At 37.0% G+C, this 21754-nt stretch overlaps 1 long non-coding RNA gene across 1 annotated transcript; it reads right to left on the bottom strand.

Moving 5' to 3' along the window:
- Positions 1-1179: 1179 nt before the first annotated feature.
- Positions 1180-1795, bottom strand: LOC138189518 (uncharacterized). The gene is made up of 3 exons (XR_011176063.1): positions 1635-1795; positions 1312-1401; positions 1180-1210 (listed from the first exon to the last, which is right to left on the bottom strand). It is a non-coding gene; the product is annotated as an uncharacterized LOC138189518 (long non-coding RNA).
- Between the last annotated feature and the right edge of the window lie 19959 nt (positions 1796-21754).

The following is a 21754-nucleotide window of genomic DNA, read 5'->3' as shown; positions in this document are numbered from 1 at the left end:
CCAGGAAAGGAGCAAGAGCAATAATCTGGGAAGAAAAATGCATAAGTAAATACCTCGACAGAAATCTAAGTCAAAAGAGGGATGACGATCATTTGAATCAATCAACTTTTCAACGCAAACACCATTCCGTTGCTGTGATAAGGGATAACGTCACTTTAAATAGTAACAGGACGCACGACACCACAGACAGGATCATCAGTGAGAAATTTTCCGAACTCCCAAACAAGATAAACAATACTAATGCCAAAGAACTTGCAGAAGAATCGGAAACTGGAAAACTGAACGACGAAACGATGGGCAACGATTATCCACTGCCTAATACCACGGAAATATTGGACCCGCTGGGAAGTGCGAAGTGCCTCTCTACGTTCGACTTGGCAAAAATACAAAAGCAAGGCTCCACGAATTTCGTGAATGTTTCAAACATAATAGAAAAGGAGATAGCGAGTGTATCTCACTCAAAAATTTTTATAAAACCATCAGAAAATAATTTAATCGGACTCAAAGCCAAGCCATTAAATTGCAAGGAAGATCAGACTACAGAGAATAAAAGTATACCTATCCCTATATCCGAAACAGAATCTATAAGCAGAAAGGTTTGTAATAAAAATTCAAAGAATAATTCTAAATCTACCGAAAATATTCCTAAACGTTCCGTACAAATAAATAATAATTTAATTATAATAAGCACTTCCAGTGAAACTATTCATCCTGAAAAGCTAGAGAAAAATCAACGTGTTGCGAATAAAGTAAATAAAGAAGAATGGATAACTAAGGAAAAGGATTCTAAACATTTTCAAGCCGAAAAAACGCAAGTTCAACGTGTTCAAGGAAATAAAAAGGGAGAAAATAGGGAATCACCAGTCAAGGATATATATAAAAATTCGAATAAGTACGCTAGCCATTGGATTATAATTGGATTAAAAATACTTCATTGGTTGTTACATCTAGCATTTGACGTAGATAACATGAGTGCTAATCTTATGATTCCTCTTGGAAAATATAGATGGTATCACACTATACTATATCTAAAATATATTTGGGTTAATATAGCTACGGCATTTTCAAAAATTTGTATTTTAAATGCTATTGGCAAGCAATTGGATAATTGGATCGGTGTCAGTAAACTCGCGTGTTGGCGCAGAATAAAAACTAAAATGAAGAAAAGGAAGTGTGACACTGTTCGTCGAATAATACAGATAGTGGAAACCTAAAAAGGAAAAAGAAAATTATTAAGTGTGCTCCGATTATTGTTTGAATATAAAATGTGTTAATTCAATGAATAATTAAAATAGTGAAAGTGAAATTTACCTTGTGAACAAGTAATCATCATACAAGAAAGTGTACGTGCAAATATAGGTTATGGATCCCTGTTTGCGGAATACAATGTACGACAGCCAGCTGAAATAAATGAATGAATTAACTTCAAGTGTTTCAATGCAAAATACAATATTACTAAATGTTATAACAATATTGTGATCAAATCAGAAGGAAGAGTGACACTGTTCGTCGAATAATACAGATAGTGGAAACGTAAAAAGGAAAAAGAAAATTATTAAGTGTGCTCCGATTATTGCTTGAATATAAAATGTGTTAATTCAATGAATAATTAAAATAGTGAAAGTGAAAGTTACCTTGTGAACAAGTAATCAACATGCAAGAAGGTGTACGTGCAAATATAGGTTGTGAATCCTTGTTTGTGGAACGTAATGTATGACAGATACCTAAAATAAGTGAATAAATTAGTTTCAATTGTTTCAGTGCAAAATACAAGGTTACTAAATGACATAATTATATTGTGGTTAAAACAAAAGCAAGTGTGACTCTGTTCGTTGAATAATACAGATAAAGGAAACCTAAAAGAAAAAGGAAGATTATTATGTGTATAAAACGTGTTAATTCCATGAATAATTAAAAGGGTGGAAGTGAAAATTACCTTGCGCACAAGTAATCGCTATACAAAAGGTTTATGTGCAAAATAGGTCATGGATCCCTGTTTGCAGAACACCATGGATTAACTTCAATCGCCTTGATGCAAGATACAACACTACTAAACGTCATAGCAAGACTGTGAAAGCGTGACACTGTTCGTCGAATGGCACAGATAACAGGTAACCTGAAAAAAAAAGGGGGGAAAGATTACTACAAGTGCTCCAATTATTGTTTGAATATGAAAAGTAATAGTTCAACGAATATTTAAAACAGTGAAGGTGCAACTTACCTCATGAACAATCAAACACCATACAAGAAGCGCACAAGCATGAATTTCACAAATTAATAAGAAGAAATGAAATAGTTGATAAGTATAGAAAGTGGTTAGGAAGATAATTAAGATAGATTAATTGGAAGCTAGTAATAGATAGAACCAGAGTAAAGGATAGTATATTGTATTAACTATTATATCTAACATGTAGAAGCATATTTTGTAATACACAATAGCGGTCGCTCACACAATATATCATACACATATTGAATTAATAAATTAAACAGTACCTTTATGATCGCAGACATAGGATGATTGAAGGCAACCATAGTAAGTATCCAAGGTAATACCGAAGAATCTGATGATGATGTGAGAATGATCCAGGTAAGCAACGCAGCATCAAAAATCTAAAAAAGAAAATTTTTTTTTTTTTTTTTTTTTTTTTTTTTTTTACAAACAATGTTAATCTAACAAATAAGACTTAATCACTAATAAAGGAACTAATTCATATCAAACATAAAATAATAACAATAGCAAACATAAGCAATAATAAAATTAATAGGGAAATAAGAAAGGTTAATAAACACAGAAATAGGTTAGAAACTAATCACGATAGACTAACTAAATATTAACAAGTCATGACTGAACTTAGTACCAAGGAATAAAGTTATAGTACATGAAAGCGACTGGTAACACAATACACAAAATACTAACTAAATTAAACAAGACTTATATAAACGCAAGTCACGTATAACCAAAACAATGACCATTGAAATTCGACAACAATATAACCCATGTTATTACATTAAAGTAACACGCGGTATCTACACGCACAATACCATGAAACACAAAACAACATTACAAAACACTACTAAATAAAATCATAACCAGTTATTTCAATAATACATTACTGTTGACATTAAAACAACACCATACCAGAGATACACGCGAGCGACCATGTTGGAAAAAATCCGTCGCGCACACCCCACACACACACACCTCAACACGAATAATAACCAATACAATGTAATATAGGATCATGATAGCTATGTTAGGTACTAATAAAAAGAGGAGAGTGAGAGAAGGGTAAAAAGAAAAAAAAAAGAAATAATAAATAATAACTAACATAATCATAACATATCACATATATATTATATTATATACAGGGATACAATATTCATATAAAGGAACAGGTCCGAACGAAATATATAAAAAAAAAAAAAGGAAAGAAAATATATTAATTGTTTTTGTATGTATGTACAGAACGAGTGGCGAACTCATCAATTCCGACATAGAAAACCCAGACGGACCCAAGCTCGCATTCAATCTGGAGGTGACGAAGGAGGTTGAGTCCTGCCTCTGTGCTCGGTTGATATGCTCCGTTTACCATTTTTATAGCGGCTATCCTTGTCAAGATTGTTTCGACAACCTAGATCCAGACGAGCAGGACCTATGTGAAGAGCCGCCCACTCATTTCCTATGCGGAGTACCTGCAAGTATACAAATATCATACTGCAGCATGTGCGATGTAAGCCTGGCGAACCTACAACCCGCTATATCATGCCTCCAATGCATGATGGTCTACAATGATCTGACTCACCTTGAAAGAGAATTTTTAGTTCAAGGAATGATACTCCGCACCATTGAAATATAACGTACTTGTATACTTATGCTATCTACCTGTAAACAAACAACATTAATAACTATACATATAATTTTCATTCATGTTTACCAATATATATACACGCATGTTTTAAAGTAGATGATATTTGCAACACTCACTTCCATTGACAATGCAAGTGACTCATAAAATAAACTGTCATATTTATACACACATATATATACATACGAAACCAAGCTACATTTGTGACATTTATACCTATTGATAATATATACTTATATATATTTATAACGATAAAATAAATCCCATTTATATTACTCACCAAAACGTATGCATATATGTATATAATTATAACTCAAGTAGCCTTCATAAAATTATCTTCACTGATAGCATATACATCAAACCTAAAATAAAACGAAGTTGTAATAAAGAAAAAATGAAAGAAAATGGAGGAAAGGGAGAAGAGAAAATGTATAAATATAATTTCCTTTTCTATACACATATATATATATTAAAAGGTTATTCTTATTTCTAATAAACTCAAGAGTAAGAAACAATTTAATAAATTGCTAATAGCAAGATGAATCACCTGGTCATCGTACTTACCCTCATCAAAATAACATGTGGCCTGGTTAGATACGACTGCAATGACAATCACCTCAACGTTACCACCATCTCTTTAAACTCCATCGGGGACTGCAGCATACAACCTACAACGACAGAAACCCAAGATATTTATATTCAACTACTGCAACTCTCAGAATTCGAATTTACCAGTATGAGGCAATGCAAGGTGCAAATAACTCGAATTATATATTACTGTGGCATGCACTCCCACACGTCGGCAGTGCATAATGGATTCGCCGAATACCTCCATGAAACAACTGCCCAACAATGTGCAAGGATGCACCAGGACGCCGGCAAGTTATCAGACGGCGGCAGCTGCCAGGGAACACAATATGTAGACCCATACGGGAGCTGGGAAAAGGTCGTTGTACAAGCCACAGTAAGGCGAAGGAAACTGTTTAGACGCAAAGGACGGACACACTTATTGGCAACCACAACCACCCTCACCATGCAAATTTGATCAATACGACGTATTGTATGAGAGAATCGCCACAAAGATCCAGGAGAAAAGGACCAACGGGGAACCAGTGCAACCAGTTTACACACTAACAACACGGGAAGTAACATTCGCACTGACTAAAACTGGAGAACAACCAACGGCATCTGTATCCGCCTTGAGCGAATTCAGAGACGCCCTCAGTCAAATTTCCTCCGGAAATTTGAACTCCAAGGGCGGGGGTGTCACGTCCCGCGCTCCGCACGTGCCGTAACGAAGATACAAAATTACTATACGCAAATCAGCGCGAGTAAAATTTGAATACACCAAGGAACACACGCTGCTACAAAACAAAATAAAAGATTAACAAATGAGGGCGACAAATAAATCCAACTATCAGTATAAAATAAAGTAAATAAAATCAATTAATAAACTGGGCTAGATACGAACCAATCAAATAAACCAAGAATAAGAAGGATTATATATGACAAATTTGCAAAATAAAGGAAAAGGAGCAACAAGAAGATATACTACAATCAATCAACGAAGACGGAATATGTAAAATACAAAAGAAAGAATTTAAATCAGTAAATAAAATTAATTAATGAATTAAACGAGTCGCGAACCAAACGAGTAAATCAAGAAATAAGAATAACTACAAAAGGAAATAATTGAAACACCAGGAATATATGTGTATATAAATATATTTTATTCAATCAACGCAGCAACAACTTGGAGAGTTACATATAAATATAAACATATATGCCAAACATGTAATAACCCAGAAAATATTAGAAACAATACTTCCAATACTATACTAATAATACAAATCCAACATTACCAAACTATAAATATATGAGTATATAAAATCAATGAACTTATAGTCTAACGAATACATAAAACATACAATATTGCATTATTAAAGAAATAGAGGTTACATCGTCAGAAATATATATATATGTGTGCGCACTCTACATTATTAAATTAAAATTATTAATTTAAGATACATACTTAAAACTAGCCAACATTCGGGTAAAATAATTATAAATGAGAACTACATTACGTAACATGCATGTCTATATATATAAATATATAAATATATAATCTACACTCTAAACCAAACTACTACTAATAATCTAAATGAATATAAAAGAAATAGAACACACAACGCAACACTAGGGACTAAGTAACAACCTATCGACAGGCTAAAACGTTCAAAATAATTGACACCGCAACGACTTGAAGAATTGCAAACACAAAAATGAATATAAAAGAAATAGAACACACAACGCAACACTAGGGACTAAGTAACAACCTATCGACAGGCTAAAACGTTCAAAAATAATTAACACCGCCTCGACTGGGAGAAATGCGTACAGCATAAATATGTAAACCATATCAAACACATAATAATCTGGTAAACGATAGAAATAAAACTCTCAATACTACGTTGTCACATTACAAAACATATATGTATATATGAAAACAAATAATTGACATATAACCTCAAATACACAATTAAAGAATTTATATGAAAAGTCACACTATCAGAAATATATACATATATACTTATATGTGTGTATGCGTGTTCTATTCTACTAAATCAAAATTAACAATCTAGTAAACATAAAATAAACAATTAACATTTCACTTCGTATGAAACTACACCACTACAAGAAAGATGTATATGCATATATATATATATATATACGTTTGTGTGTGTTTTATATTATTGAACACTATAAAATAAACTACTTAGCACAATAAATAACACTGTCGAAAAAATTACAAAACATTAGTCACTAAAATACATAATCAAAACTCGTGATCATTCTATTAAAGAATTACATATGAAAACTATACTACGAAACATGCATATATATATATATATATATATATATATATATATATAATCTAGATTTTAAACCAAGCTATTAATAATCTAAATGAATATAAAAGATATAGAACATACACATAGCACTATTGAAACTAACTAACTACTTGTTAGCAAATCAAGCGATTAAAAATAATTAACACCGCCTCGACTGGGAGAATTGCGTACAGCATAAATATGTAAGCCATATCGAACACATAATAATCTGGTAAACGATAGAAATAAAACTCTCAATACTACGTTGTCACATTACAAAACATATATGTATATATGAAAACAAATAATTGACATATAACCTCAAATACACAATTAAAGAATTTATATGAAAAGTCACACTATCAGAAATATATACATATATACTTATATGTGTGTATGCGTGTTCTATTCTACTAAATCAAAATTAACAATCTAGTAAACACAAAATAAACAATTAACATTTCACTTCGTATGAAACTACACCACTACAAGAAACATGTATATGCATATATATATATATATATATATATATATATATATATATATACGTTTGTGTGTGTTTTATATTATTGAACACTATAAAATAAACTACTTAGCACAATAAATAACAATATCGAAAAAATTACAAAACATTAGTCACATTAAAATGACACACAATATAAATATATATATATATATATATATATATATATATATATATATATATATTCACATGAACAATACTATTGTCATTTTAACAATAATAATAACAATAAATATATAGTCTAATTGCGGTAGAATAAGGGAAAACGAGCGACACACAGAAAAATCAGTTCGATAAAACTAAAAACCCGCCACTGTAACCTCACTGATGACATTTGCGAGCAGCCATGTTAGATTTATACGCGCACGTCGAAACACACGCAATGATTGTACGCATTGGATAAATACGAAATACTATATTTTTCACTTCGACTATACGTCAAAAACGCCGAAACAAGATTTACACATAATCGATAAATAGATCCGAGATCAATAGAAGTCACTGTATGCGAGGGACATTCGCGGGCGGCCATTTTGAAACATGCGTGGACTGATTCGTACGTGTTACAAAAAATAATAATAATAAAATTATACTTTCGATAGAAAAAAAGAAAAGAAAAGGAAAAGGAAAGAACAGCGAAAATAAATATTTAATACAAAATGGAACGTCGTGCCGAGGTAGCAATAAATAAAGACACGGGACAGGAATGCCGGGGATTGGTGGAAATCAGCCGCGAGAAATGAATCATAAAACACATTGTTAACAATTTTATTATGCGAAAATTACTTTGTATAAAAAAATATATATATATATAATCGAGTAAAAAGAAAATATAAAACTAAACAAATATATTTAAAATGTATAAATAAATAAATATATATATATATATATATAACTAACATATGAACGGGGTATATCCAAAGCGGCAAAATCGAAATCAAGAAACTTCAGGATGGAACTGCCAACGCGTCATGCGCTGAATACATCGTTCGGAATCACACACGGTTCTTCGGAATCCCACTTTCTCTTGCACTGAAACAACAAAATAGGAAAAGAGATCAAAACCACGAAAACAGCAAAAATCGAAAATCAAATTAAATCCCGGAAGCAACCATAACATGGAAATATTCTTCAAAACCAAACTCACGGAAGATAAATCAGAAGAAATCCTTATTGCAGGAGAGTGGCGGATCGCGCGTGTTGCCGGAGCAAGTGTCGATATAATAATGAGACTCTAGCCACCGGCCCTTCCACGCGCCGAAGAACAAAAATTATTCCCACAGTATTAACATAAAAATTCTCGAGAAAAGACTAGACCAGCATGGAAAGCTCCAAGCCTCCTAGACGCTACCTCAGCAGAAAATAGAACCGATGGGAACTAAGTCGAAATACAGATTTTTGCATTTTCTCACGTACCCGCGATGGGAATCTGGAAGTTAAAAGACAAGATAACGAAGCAAAGGAGACATCAACGATTACAGAATTTGCATTCTCTCACGTACGAGTTCGGGAACCCCAAACTGCAGCATCCCGATTCCCACGGAAGCGAACCACCAGTTGACCGCCACCCTGTGGGGGATGTTATTATAAATAAACGCAGCAACACAGAACATCGTCCATTATTCTGTCGCGAATTATACGTTACGTTTCAGTCCATTACTTTGTCGTTAATTGTACGTTACGTTTCGGCTTATTATTATATTGTCAATTCTACGTTACGCCATAAAATATATTGTCGTCATTCGCGCATTGCACCTCGACGGTCTCTTATTAATTGCTCAGTTTAAGTCACAAATTAAGTTAGAAATCTTTCTAAGTGTTCATTTCATTGGCGAGATTTAAAAAAAAAACATCCTCATAAATAAATATATTTATACCCGCGACGTTAATCCGAATAAATAAGCCGCAAGCTTATTCCGAGTGTATTTCTAATCAAAAATAAATAAACTAAAGTTTTAATAATAATTATACCTGAGTCGAATAATTAAACCAAATAAAAAAAAATTCACCGACGACTATTACGAGGCGATGGCCCCTGACGGAACAAGGTAAGAGTCTCAATTTTATAAAATTTCCTTCTTCTCTAGTAATTTCGCCACATTCAGGAACCGAATCCGATTTACTTATCATCAATTAATACATTCAATTTCGTTTCAATTTTGAGAATAAACAAAGGGTCATTCGCTGCGTAGGCTTGCGAAAACGGTGTCTTCAATTACTGAAACACTCATTGATCTTCGCATTCCTCCTCCCACTGTTGGCAAAACATTGCCCGTCTTTGGGCAAGGCTTGCGAAATCACACGAGTCTTACGCAGAGAAGACTATCAAATTCATCATTAGATCTAATTAACCGATATTTTCATTCTTGCCATCGTTGTATACGATTATAAAACAGAATAATTCCCTTCTGAATCTTAACCGAAGGATCATTCGCTGTGTTGGTTTGTGGATAACGGTGTTTCGACTATCGAACCATCTATTGATCTTCGCATTCCTCCTCCCACTGTTGGCAAAATACTGCCCATCTTTGGGCAAGGCTTGCGAAATCACACGAACCTCACACAGAGAGGATCATTGAAATCATTTTCTCGTGATCACTCAATTCGGAAGGCAAGAAAATCGAAACGGTAAAAAATCACCCTAACAAATGAACTAAAGTCCAGTTCAATGATAGATCCATTGGCGAAATTAAGAGAGGAGGAGAAGGAAACGTAAAGATAAAATTTGCATCAAACGAAGAAAATTCAAAATCTTAACCAATCCATTAACGCGAACACTCTTGTTTTACCGACCCTAAAACGCTATATATATATATATATATATATCAACTTGAATAATTCCATATTCAAATTTAAATAAATTCTATACAACGAAATTGAACCGAATTCTCAAACAATTCATACATATATATATATATAATTTCAAATAATTCTATACTGAAGTTTAGATAAATTCCGTGCGACCAAATCGAATACTTATTTTTATTCAACTTTAATCCTCTCCCGTGCCAGTATCCCTGCACATAGCAGGTTAGCCGAAAACGTGGAAATTATTTATCAGTAGCCTAACACTAGTCAACGCTATCCATAAGTAATTAATTTATCAATAGATTATTTCGAAAATAAGTACAAGGAAATTTTTCTATTCGAAACAGTCCTCAGACTGTTTCTGGTGGCAGCAACTACCGTGTGAGAAATATTTCTTATACAGTCAATTAAATTTAAATCTTTCCCTTCAGATTAAATTAAAATCAAAAGTTTGAATTGACTTTAAACAAGTACGTAACAATAAACTTTCAACTTAGAAATAGATTTTAATCGAAAACCTTGATTCAATATCTTAAATATAATTATATCGTGTAAATTTTCCCCTCCTGACGAAACTCAACTAAATCGAACTAAATTGAATTAAATTAAATTAAAACAAAACAAAATAAATTAAAACAAACACAAAAAAAAACTAATTAAAATTAAAACAATAAAAAAAAAAAAATCTTGCGAATTCAACGGTTTAAAATCAATTCAAACAAACAGGAACGTAACAGTAATAAACATCCGTTTAACCGTCGAAACAAGCGGAACAGCTCACAAATCTCGATGATTTCGTCGATTTTGATGAAAACTGACCGTCATTTCCTTCCCGTTTGAGATATTTCGACGTTTAAGCGCTCCTTTTACTCCTTTTTACGTGCAGAATGTAGTAAACAACTGTTTAACCGTCGAAACAAGCGGAACAGCTCGCAAATCTCGATGATTTCGTCGAATTTGATGAAAACTGACCGTCATTTCCTTCCTGTTTGAGATATTTCGACGTTTAAGCGCTCCTTTTACTCCTTTTTACGTGCAGAATGTAATAAACAACCGTTTAACCGTCGAAACAAGCGGAACAGCTCGCAAATCTCGATGATTTCGTCGATTTTGATGAAAACTGACCGTCATTTCCTTCCCGTTTGAGATATTTCGACGTTTAAGCGCTCCTTTTACTCCTTTTTACGTGCAGAATGTAATAAACAACCGTTTAACCGTCGAAACAAGCGGAACAGCTCGCAAATATCGATGATTTCGTCGATTTTGATGAAAACTGACCGTCATTTCCTTCCCGTTTGAGATATTTCGACGTTTAAGCGATCCTTTTACTCCTTTTTACGTGCAGAATGTAATAAACAACGGTTTAACCGTCGAAACAAGCGGAACAGCTCGCAAATCTCGATGATTTTGTCGATTTTGATGAAAACTGACCGTCATTTCCTTCCCGTTTGAGATAATTCGACGTTTAAGCGCTCCTTTTACTCCTTTTTACGTGCAGAATGTAATAAACATCCGTTTAACCGTCGAAACAAGCGGAACAGCTCGCAAATCTCGATGATTTCGTCGATTTTGATGAAAACTGACCGTCATTTCCTTCCCGTTTGAGATATTTCGACGTTTAAGCGCTTCTTTTACTCCTTTTTACGTGCAGAATGTAATAAACAACCGTTTAACCGTCGAAACAAGCGGAACAGCTCGCAAATCTCGATGATTTCGTCGATTTTGATGAATAACTGACCGTCATTTCCTTCCCGTTTGAGATATTTCGACGTTTAAGCGCTCTTTTTACTCCTTTTTACGTGCAGAATGTAATAAACATCCGTTTAACCGTCGAAACAAGCGGAACAGCTCGCAAATCTCGATGATTTCGTCGATTTTGATGAAAACTGACCGTCATTTCCTTCCCGTTTGAGATATTTCGACGTTTAAGCGCTCCTTTTACTCCTTTTTACGTGCAGAATGTAATAAACATCCGTTTAACCGTCGAAACAAGCGGAACAGCTCGCAAATCTCGATGATTTCGTCGATTTTGATGAAAACTGAACGTCATTTCTTTCCCGTTTGAGATATTTCGACGTTTAAGCGCTTCTTTTACACCTTTTTACGTGCAGAATGTAATAAACAACCGTTTAACCGTCGAAACAAGCGGAACAGCTCGCAAATCTCGATGATTTCGTCGATTTTGATGAAAACTGACCGTCATTTCCTTCCTGTTTGAGATATTTCGACGTTTAAGCGCTCCTTTTACTCCTTTTTACGTGCAGAATGTAATAAACAACCGTTTAACCGTCGAAACAAGCGGAACAGCTCGCAAATCTCGATGATTTCGTCGATTTTGATGAAAACTGACCGTCATTTCCTTCCCGTTTGAGATATTTCGACGTTTAAGCGCTTCTTTTACTCCTTTTTACGTGCAGAATGTAATAAACAACCGTTTAACCGTCGAAACAAGCGGAACAGCTCGCAAATCTCGATGATTTCGTCGATTTTGATGAATAACTGACCGTCATTTCCTTCCCGTTTGAGATATTTCGACGTTTAAGCGCTCTTTTTACTCCTTTTTACGTGCAGAATGTAATAAACATCCGTTTAACCGTCGAAACAAGCGGAACAGCTCGCAAATCTCGATGATTTCGTCGATTTTGATGAAAACTGACCGTCATTTCCTTCCCGTTTGAGATATTTCGACGTTTAAGCGATCCTTTTACTCCTTTTTACGTGCAGAATGTAATGCACGCCAGATTCAGCCTCGAAACAAGCTTGACATCACGCAAATCTCGATGATTTCGTCGATTTTGACGAAAACTATCCGCCATTTCCTTCCCGTATGAGATATTTCGACGTTTAAGCGCCCTTTTTACTCCATTTAACGTGCAGAATGTAATACACGCCAGTTTCAGAATCGAAACAAGCGGAACAGCTCGCAAATCTCGATGATTTCGTCGATTTTGACGAAAACTATCCGCCATTTCCTTCCCGTTTGAGATATTTCGACGTTTAAGCGCCCTTTTTACTCCATATAACGTGCAGAATGTAATACACGCCAGTTTCAGCCTCGAAACACGCTTGACAGCTCGCAAATCTCGATGATTTCGTCGATTTTGAAGAAAACTAACCGTAATTTCCTTCCCGTATTAGATATTTCGACGCTTAAGCGCTCTGTTTACTCCATTAAACGTGCAGAATGTAATACGCGCCAGTTTCAGCTTCGAAACAATCGGAACAGCTCGCAAATCTCGATGATTTCGTCGATTTTGACGAAAACTATCCGCCATTTCCCTCCCGTTTGAGATAATTCGACATTTGAGCGCTCTTTTTACTCCATTTAACGTCAAGAACGTAATACACGCCAGTTTCAGAATCGAAACAAGCGGAACAGCTCGCAAATCTCGATGATTTTGTCGATTTTGACGAAAACTATCCGCCATTTCCTTCCCGTTTGAGATATTTCGACGTTTAAGCGCTCTTTTTACTCCATTAAACGTGCAGAATGTAATGCACGCCATATTCAGCCTCGAAACAAGCTTGACATCTCGCAAATCTCGATGATTTCGTCGATTTTGAAGAAAACTATCCGCCATTTCCTTCCCGTTTGAGATATTTCGACGTTTAAGCGCCCTTTTTACTCCATTTAACGTGCAGAATGTAATACACGCCAGTTTGAGAATCGAAACAAGCTTGACATCTCGCAAATCTCGATGATTTCGTCGATTTTGAAGAAAACTAACCGTAATTTCCGTCCCGTCTGAGATATTTCGACGTTTAAGCGCCCTTTTTACTCCATTTAACGTGCAGAATGTAATACACGCCAGAATCAGCCTCGAAACAAGCTTGACATCTCGCAAATCTCGATGATTTCGTCGATTTTGAAGAAAACTAACCGTAATTTCCGTCCCGTATGAGATATTTCGACGTTTAAGCGCCCTTTTTACTCCATTTAACGTGCAGAATGTAATACACGCCAGTTTCAGAATCGAAACAAGCGGAACAGCTCGCAAATCTCGATGATTTCGTCGATTTTGACGAAAACTATCCGCCATTTCCTTCCCGTTTGAGATATTTCGACGTTTAAGCGCTCTTTTTACTCCATTAAACGTGCAGAATGTAATGCACGCCAGATTCAGCCTCGAAACAAGCTTGACATATCGCAAATCTCGATGATTTCGTCGATTTTGAAGAAAACTAACCGTAATTTCCGTCCCGTATGAGATATTTCGACGTTTAAGCGCCCTTTTTACTCCATTTAACGTGCAGAATGTAATGCATTCCAGTTTCAGAATCGAAACAAGCGGAACAGCTCGCAAATCTCGATGATTTCGTCGATTTTGAAGAAAACTAACCGTAATTTCCGTCCCGTATGAGATATTTCGACGTTTAAGCGCTCTTTATACTCCATTTAACGTGCAGAATGTAATACACGCCAGTTTCAGAATCGAAACAAGCGGAACAGCTCGCAAATCTCGATGATTTCGTCGATTTTGACGAAAACTATCCGCCATTTCCTTCCCGTTTGAGATATTTCGACGTTTAAGCGCCCTTTTTACTCCATATAACGTGCAGAATGTAATACTCGCCAGTTTCAGCCTCGAAACACGCTTGACAGCTCGCAAATCTCGATGATTTCGACGATTTTGAAGAAAACTAACCGTAATTTCCTTCCCGTATTAGATATTTCGACGCTTAAGCGCTCTGTTTACTCCATTAAACGTGCAGAATGTAATACGCGCCAGTTTCAGCTTCGAAACAATCGGAACAGCTCGCAAATCTCGATGATTTCGTCGATTTTGACGAAAACTATCCGCCATTTCCCTCCCGTTTGAGATATTTCGACGTTTAAGCGCCCTTTTTACTCCATTTAACGTGCAGAATGTAATACACGCCAGTTTCAGAATCGAAACAAGCGGAACAGCTCGCAAATCTCGATGATTTCGTCGATTTTGAAGAAAACTAACAGTCACTTATTTCCCGTTTCAGATATTTCGACGTTTAAGCGCCCTTTTTACTCCATTTAACGTGCAGAATGTAATACACGCCAGTTTCAGAATCGAAACAAGCGGAACAGCTCGCAAATCTCGATGATTTCGTCGATTTTGAAGAAAAATAACAGTCACTTCCTTCCCGTATGAGATATTTCGACGTTTAAGCGCCCTTTTTACTCCATTTAACGTGCAGAATGTAATACACGCCAGATTCAGCCTCGAAACAAGCTTGACATCTCGCAAATCTCGATGATTTCGTCGATTTTGAAGAAAACTAACCGTAATTTCCTTCCCGTATTAGATATTTCGACGCTTAAGCGCTCTGTTTACTCCATTAAACGTGCAGAATGTAATACGCGCCAGTTTCAGCTTCGAAACAATCGGAACAGCTCGCAAATCTCGATGATTTCGTCGATTTTGAAGGAAACTATCCGCCATTTCCTTCCCGTTTGAGATATTTCGACGTTTAAGCGCCCTTTTTACTCCATTTAACGTGCAGAATGTAATACACGCCAGTTTCAGAGTCGAAACAAGCGGAACAGCTCGCAAATCTCGATGATTTCGTCGATTTTGACGAAAACTATCGGCCATTTCCTTCCCGTTTGAGATATTTCGACGTTTAAGCGCCCTTTTTACTCCATATAACGTGCAGAATGTAATACACGCCAGTTTCAGCCTCGAAACACGCTTGACAGCTCGCAAATCTCGATGATTTCGACGATTTTGAAGAAAACTAACCGTAATTTCCTTCCCGTATTAGATATTTCGACGCTTAAGCGCTCTGTTTACTCCATTAAACGTGCAGAATGTAATACGCGCCAGTTTCAGCTTCGAAACAATCGGAACAGCTAGCAAATCTCGATGATTTCGTCGATTTTGACGAAAACTATCCGCCATTTCCCTCCCGTTTGAGATATTTCGACGTTTAAGCGCCCTTTTTACTCCATTTAACGTGCAGAATGTAATACACGCCAGAATCAGCCTCGAAACAAGCTTGACATCTCGCAAATCTCGATGATTTCGTCGATTTTGAAGAAAACTAACCGTAATTTCCGTCCCGTATGAGATATTTCGACGTTTAAGCGCCCTTTTTACTCCATTTAACGTGCAGAATGTAATACACGCCAGTTTCAGAATCGAAACAAGCGGAACAGCTCGCAGATCTCGATGATTTCGTCGATTTTGACGAAAACTATCCGCCATTTCCTTAACGTTTGAGATATTTCGACGTTTAAGCGCTCTTTTTACTCCATTAAACGTGCAGAATGTAATGCGCGCCAGATTCAGCCTCGAAGCAAGCTTGACATCTCGCAAATCTCGATGATTTCGTCGATTTTGAAGAAAACGAACCGTAATTTCCGTCCCGTATGAGATATTTCGACGTTTAAGCGCCCTTTTTACTCCATTTAACGTGCAGAATGTAATACACGCCAGTTTCAGAATCGAAACAAGCGGAACAGCTCGCAAATCTCGATGATTTCGTCGATTTTGAAGAAAACTAACAGTCACTTCCTTCCCGTTTCAGATATTTCGACGTTTAAGCGCCCTTTTTACTCCATTTAACGTGCAGAATATAATACACGCCAGTTTCAGAATCGAAACAAGCGGAACAGCTCGCAAATCTCGATGATTTCGTCGATTTTGACGAAAACTATCCGCCATTTCCTTCCCGTTTGAGATATTTCGACGTTTAAGCGCCCTTTTTACTCCATATAACGTGCAGAATGTAATACACGCCAGTTTCAGAATCGAAACAAGCGGAACAGCTCGCAAATCTCGATGATTTCGTCGATTTTGAAGAAAACTAACCGTAATTTGCGTCCCGTATGAGATATTTCGACGTTTAAGCGCTCTTTTTACTCCATTAAACGTGCAGAATGTAATGCACGCCAGATTCAGCCTCGAAACAAGCTTGACATATCGCAAATCTCGATGATTTCGTCGATTTTGAAGAAAACTAACCGTAATTTCCGTCCCGTATGAGATATTTCGACGTTTAAGCGCCCTTTTTACTCCATTTAACGTGCAGAATGTAATACACGCCAGTTTCAGAATCGAAACAAGCGGAACAGCTCGCAAATCTCGATGATTTCGTCGATTTTGAAGAAAACTAACCGTAATTTCCGTCCCGTATGAGATATTTCGACGTTTAAGCGCTCTTTTTACTCCATTAAACGTGCAGAATGTAATGCACGCCAGATTCAGCCTCGAAACAAGCTTGACATATCGCAAATCTCGATGATTTCGTCGATTTTGAAGAAAACTAACCGTAATTTCCGTCCCGTATGAGATATTTCGACGTTTAAGCGCTCTTTTTACTCCATTTAACGTGCAGAATGTAATACATGCCAGTTTCAGTATCGAAACAAGCGGAACAGCTCGCAAATCTCGATGATTTCGTCGATTTTGAAGAAAACTAACTGTAATTTCCGTCCCGTATGAGATATTTCGACGTTTAAGCGCTCTTTTTACTCCATTTAACGTGCAGAATGTAATGCACGCCAGTTTCAGAATCGAAACAAGCGGAACAGCTCGCAAATCTCGATGATTTTGTCGATTTTGGCGAAAACTATCCGCCATTTCCTTCCCGTTTGAGATATTTCGACGTTTAAGCGCTCTTTTTACTCCATTAAACGTGCAGAATGTAATGCACGCCAGATTCAGCCTCGAAACAAGCTTGACATCTCGCAAATCTCGATGATTTCGTCGATTTTGAAGAAAACTAACCGTAATTTCCGTCCCGTATGAGATATTTCGACGTTTAAGCGCCCTTTTTACTCCATTTAACGTGCAGAATGTAATACACGCCAGTTTCAGAATCGAAACAAGCGGAACAGCTCGCAAATCTCGATGATTTCGTCGATTTTGAAGAAAACTAACCGTAATTTCCGTCCCGTATGAGATATTTCGACGTTTAAGCGCCCTTTTTACTCCATTTAACGTGCAGAATGTAATATGCGCCAGTTTCAGCTTCGAAACAATCGGAACAGCTCGCAAATCTCGATGATTTCGTCGATTTTGACGAAAACTAACCGTAATTTCCGTCCCGTATGAGATATTTCGACGTTTAAGCGCCCTTTTTACTCCATTTAACGTGCAGAATGTAATACGCGCCAGTTTCAGCTTCGAAACAATCGGAACAGCTCGCAAATCTCGATGATTTCGTCGATTTTGACGAAAACTATCCGCCATTTCCCTCCCGTTTGAGATAATTCGACATTTGAGCGCTCTTTTTACTCCATTTAACGTCAAGAACGTAATACACGCCAGTTTCAGAATCGAAACAAGCGGAACAGCTCGCAAATCTCGATGATTTTGTCGATTTTGACGAAAACTATCCGCCATTTCCTTCCCGTTTGAGATATTTCGACGTTTAAGCGCTCTTTTTACTCCATTAAACGTGCAGAATGTAATGCACGCCATATTCAGCCTCGAAACAAGCTTGACATCTCGCAAATCTCGATGATTTCGTCGATTTTGAAGAAAACTATCCGCCACTTCCTTCCCGTTTGAGATATTTCGACGTTTAAGCTCCCTTTTTACTCCATATAACGTGCAGAATGTAATACACGCCAGTTTCAGAATCGAAACAAGCGGAACAGCTCGCAAATCTCGATGATTTCGTCGATTTTGAAGAAAACTAACCGTAATTTCCGTCCCGTATGAGATATTTCGACGTTTAAGCGCTCTTTTTACTCCATTAAACGTGCAGAATGTAATGCACGCCAGTTTCAGAATCGAAACAAGCGGAACAGCTCGCAAATCTCGATGATTTCGTCGATTTTGAAGAAAACTATCCGCCACTTCCTTCCCGTTTGAGATATTTCGACGTTTAAGCGCTCTTTTTACTCCATTAAACGTGCAGAATGTAATGCACGCCATATTCAGCCTCGAAACAAGCTTGACATCTCGCAAATCTCGATGATTTCGTCGATTTTGAAGAAAACTATCCTCCATTTCCTTCCCGTTAGAGATATTTCGACGTTTAAGCGCCCTTTTTACTCCATTTAACGTGCAGAATGTAGTACACGCCAGTTTCAGAATCGAAACAAGCGGAACAGCTCGCAAATCTCGATGATTTCGTCGATTTTGAAGAAAACTAACCGTAATTTCCGTCCCGTCTGAGATATTTCGACGTTTAAGCGCCCTTTTTACTCCATTTAACGTGCAGAATGTAATACACGCCAGAATCAGCCTCGAAACAAGCTTGACATCTCGCAAATCTCGATGATTTCGTCGATTTTGAAGAAAACTAACCGTAATTTCCGTCCCGTCTGAGATATTTCGACGTTTAAGCGCCCTTTTTACTCCATTTAACGTGCAGAATGTAATACACGCCAGAATCAGCCTCGAAACAAGCTTGACATCTCGCAAATCTCGATGATTTCGTCGATTTTGAAGAAAACTATCCGCCACTTCCTTCCCGTTTGAGATATTTCGACGTTTAAGCTCCCTTTTTACTCCATATAACGTGCAGAATGTAATACACGCCAGTTTCAGAATCGAAACAAGCGGGACAGCTCGCAAATCTCGATGATTTCGTCGATTTTGACGAAAACTATCCGCCATTTCCTTCCCGTTTGAGATATTTCGACGTTTAAGCGCCCTTTTTACTCCATATAACGTGCAGAATGTAATACACGCCAGTTTCAGAATCGAAACAAGCGGAACAGCTCGCAAATCTCGATGATTTCGTCGATTTTGAAGAAAACTAACCGTAATTTCCGTCCCGTATGAGATATTTCGACGTTTAAGCGCTCTTTTTACTCCATTAAACGTGCAGAATGTAATGCACGCCAGTTTCAGAATCGAAACAAGCGGAACAGCTCGCAAATCTCGATGATTTCGTCGATTTTGAAGAAAACTATCCGCCACTTCCTTCCCGTTTGAGATATTTCGACGTTTAAGCGCTCTTTTTACTCCATTAAACGTGCAGAATGTAATGCACGCCATATTCAGCCTCGAAACAAGCTTGACATCTCGCAAATCTCGATGATTTCGTCGATTTTGAAGAAAACTATCCTCCATTTCCTTCCCGTTAGAGATATTTCGACGTTTAAGCGCCCTTTTTACTCCATTTAACGTGCAGAATGTAATACACGCCAGTTTCAGAATCGAAACAAGCGGAACAGCTCGCAAATCTCGATGATTTCGTCGATTTTGAAGAAAACTAACCGTAATTTCCGTCCCGTCTGAGATATTTCGACGTTTAAGCGCCCTTTTTACTCAATTTAACGTGCAGAATGTAATACACGCCAGAATCAGCCTCGAAACAAGCTTGACATCTCGCAAATCTCGATGATTTCGTCGATTTTGAAGAAAACTAACCGTAATTTCCGTCCCGTCTGAGATATTTCGACGTTTAAGCGCCCTTTTTACTCCATTTAACGTGCAGAATGTAATACACGCCAGAATCAGCCTCGAAACAAGCTTGACATCTCGCAAATCTCGATGATTTCGTCGATTTTGAAGAAAACTAACCGTAATTTCCGTACCGTATGAGATATTTCGACGTTTAAGCGCCCTTTTTACTCCATTTAACGTGCAGAATGTAATACACGCCAGTTTCAGAATCGAAACAAGCGGAACAGCTCGCAGATCTCGATGATTTCGTCGATTTTGACGAAAACTATCCGCCATTTCCTTAACGTTTGAGATATTTCGACGTTTAAGCGCCCTTTTTACTCCATTTAACGTGCAGAATGTAATACACGCCAGTTTCAGAATCGAAACAAGCGGAACAGCTCGCAGATCTCGATGATTTCGTCGATTTTGACGAAAACTATCCGCCATTTCCTTAACGTTTGAGATATTTCGACGTTTAAGCGCCCTTTTTACTCCATTTAACGTGCAGAATGTAATACACGCCAGTTTCAGAATCGAAACAAGCGGAACAGCTCGCAAATCTCGATGATTTCGTCGATTTTGAAGAAAACTAACAGTCACTTCCTTCCCGTTTCAGATATTTCGACGTTTAAGCGCCCTTTTTACTCCATTTAACGTGCAGAATGTAATACACGCCAGTTTCAGAATCGAAACAAGCGGAACAGCTCGCAAATCTCGATGATTTCGTCGATTTTGACGAAAACTATCCGCCATTTCCTTCCCGTTTGAGATATTTCGACGTTTAAGCGCCCTTTTTACTCCATATAACGTGCAGAATGTAATACACGCCAGTTTCAGAATCGAAACAAGCGGAACAGCTCGCAAATCTCGATGATTTCGTCGATTTTGAAGAAAACTAACCGTAATTTCCGTCCCGTATGAGATATTTCGACGTTTAAGCGCTCTTTTTACTCCATTAAACGTGCAGAATGTAATGCACGCCAGATTCAGCCTCGAAACAAGCTTGACATATCGCAAATCTCGATGATTTCGTCGATTTTGAAGAAAACTAACCGTAATTTCCGTCCCGTATGAGATATTTCGACGTTTAAGCGCCCTTTTTACTCCATTTAAGGTGCAGAATGTAATACGCGCCAGTTTCAGCTTCGAAACAATCGGAACAGCTCGCAAATCTCGATGATTTCGTCGATGTTGACGAAAACTATCCGCCATTTCCCTCCCGTTTGACATAATTCGACATTTGAGAGCTCTTTTTACTCCATTTAACGTCAAGAACGTAATACACGCCAGTTTCAGAATCGAAACAAGCGGAACAGCTCGCAAATCTCGATGATTTTGTCG

The sequence above is a fragment of the Bombus flavifrons genome, unplaced genomic scaffold (genome assembly GCF_040668555.2).
Source record: "Bombus flavifrons isolate JBK064 unplaced genomic scaffold, iyBomFlav1_principal scaffold0132, whole genome shotgun sequence".
NCBI classification, from domain to species: Eukaryota; Metazoa; Arthropoda; class Insecta; order Hymenoptera; family Apidae; genus Bombus; species Bombus flavifrons.
The sequence above is the reverse complement of the archived record's forward strand: the minus strand, read 5'-3'. Positions and strand labels throughout refer to the sequence as shown.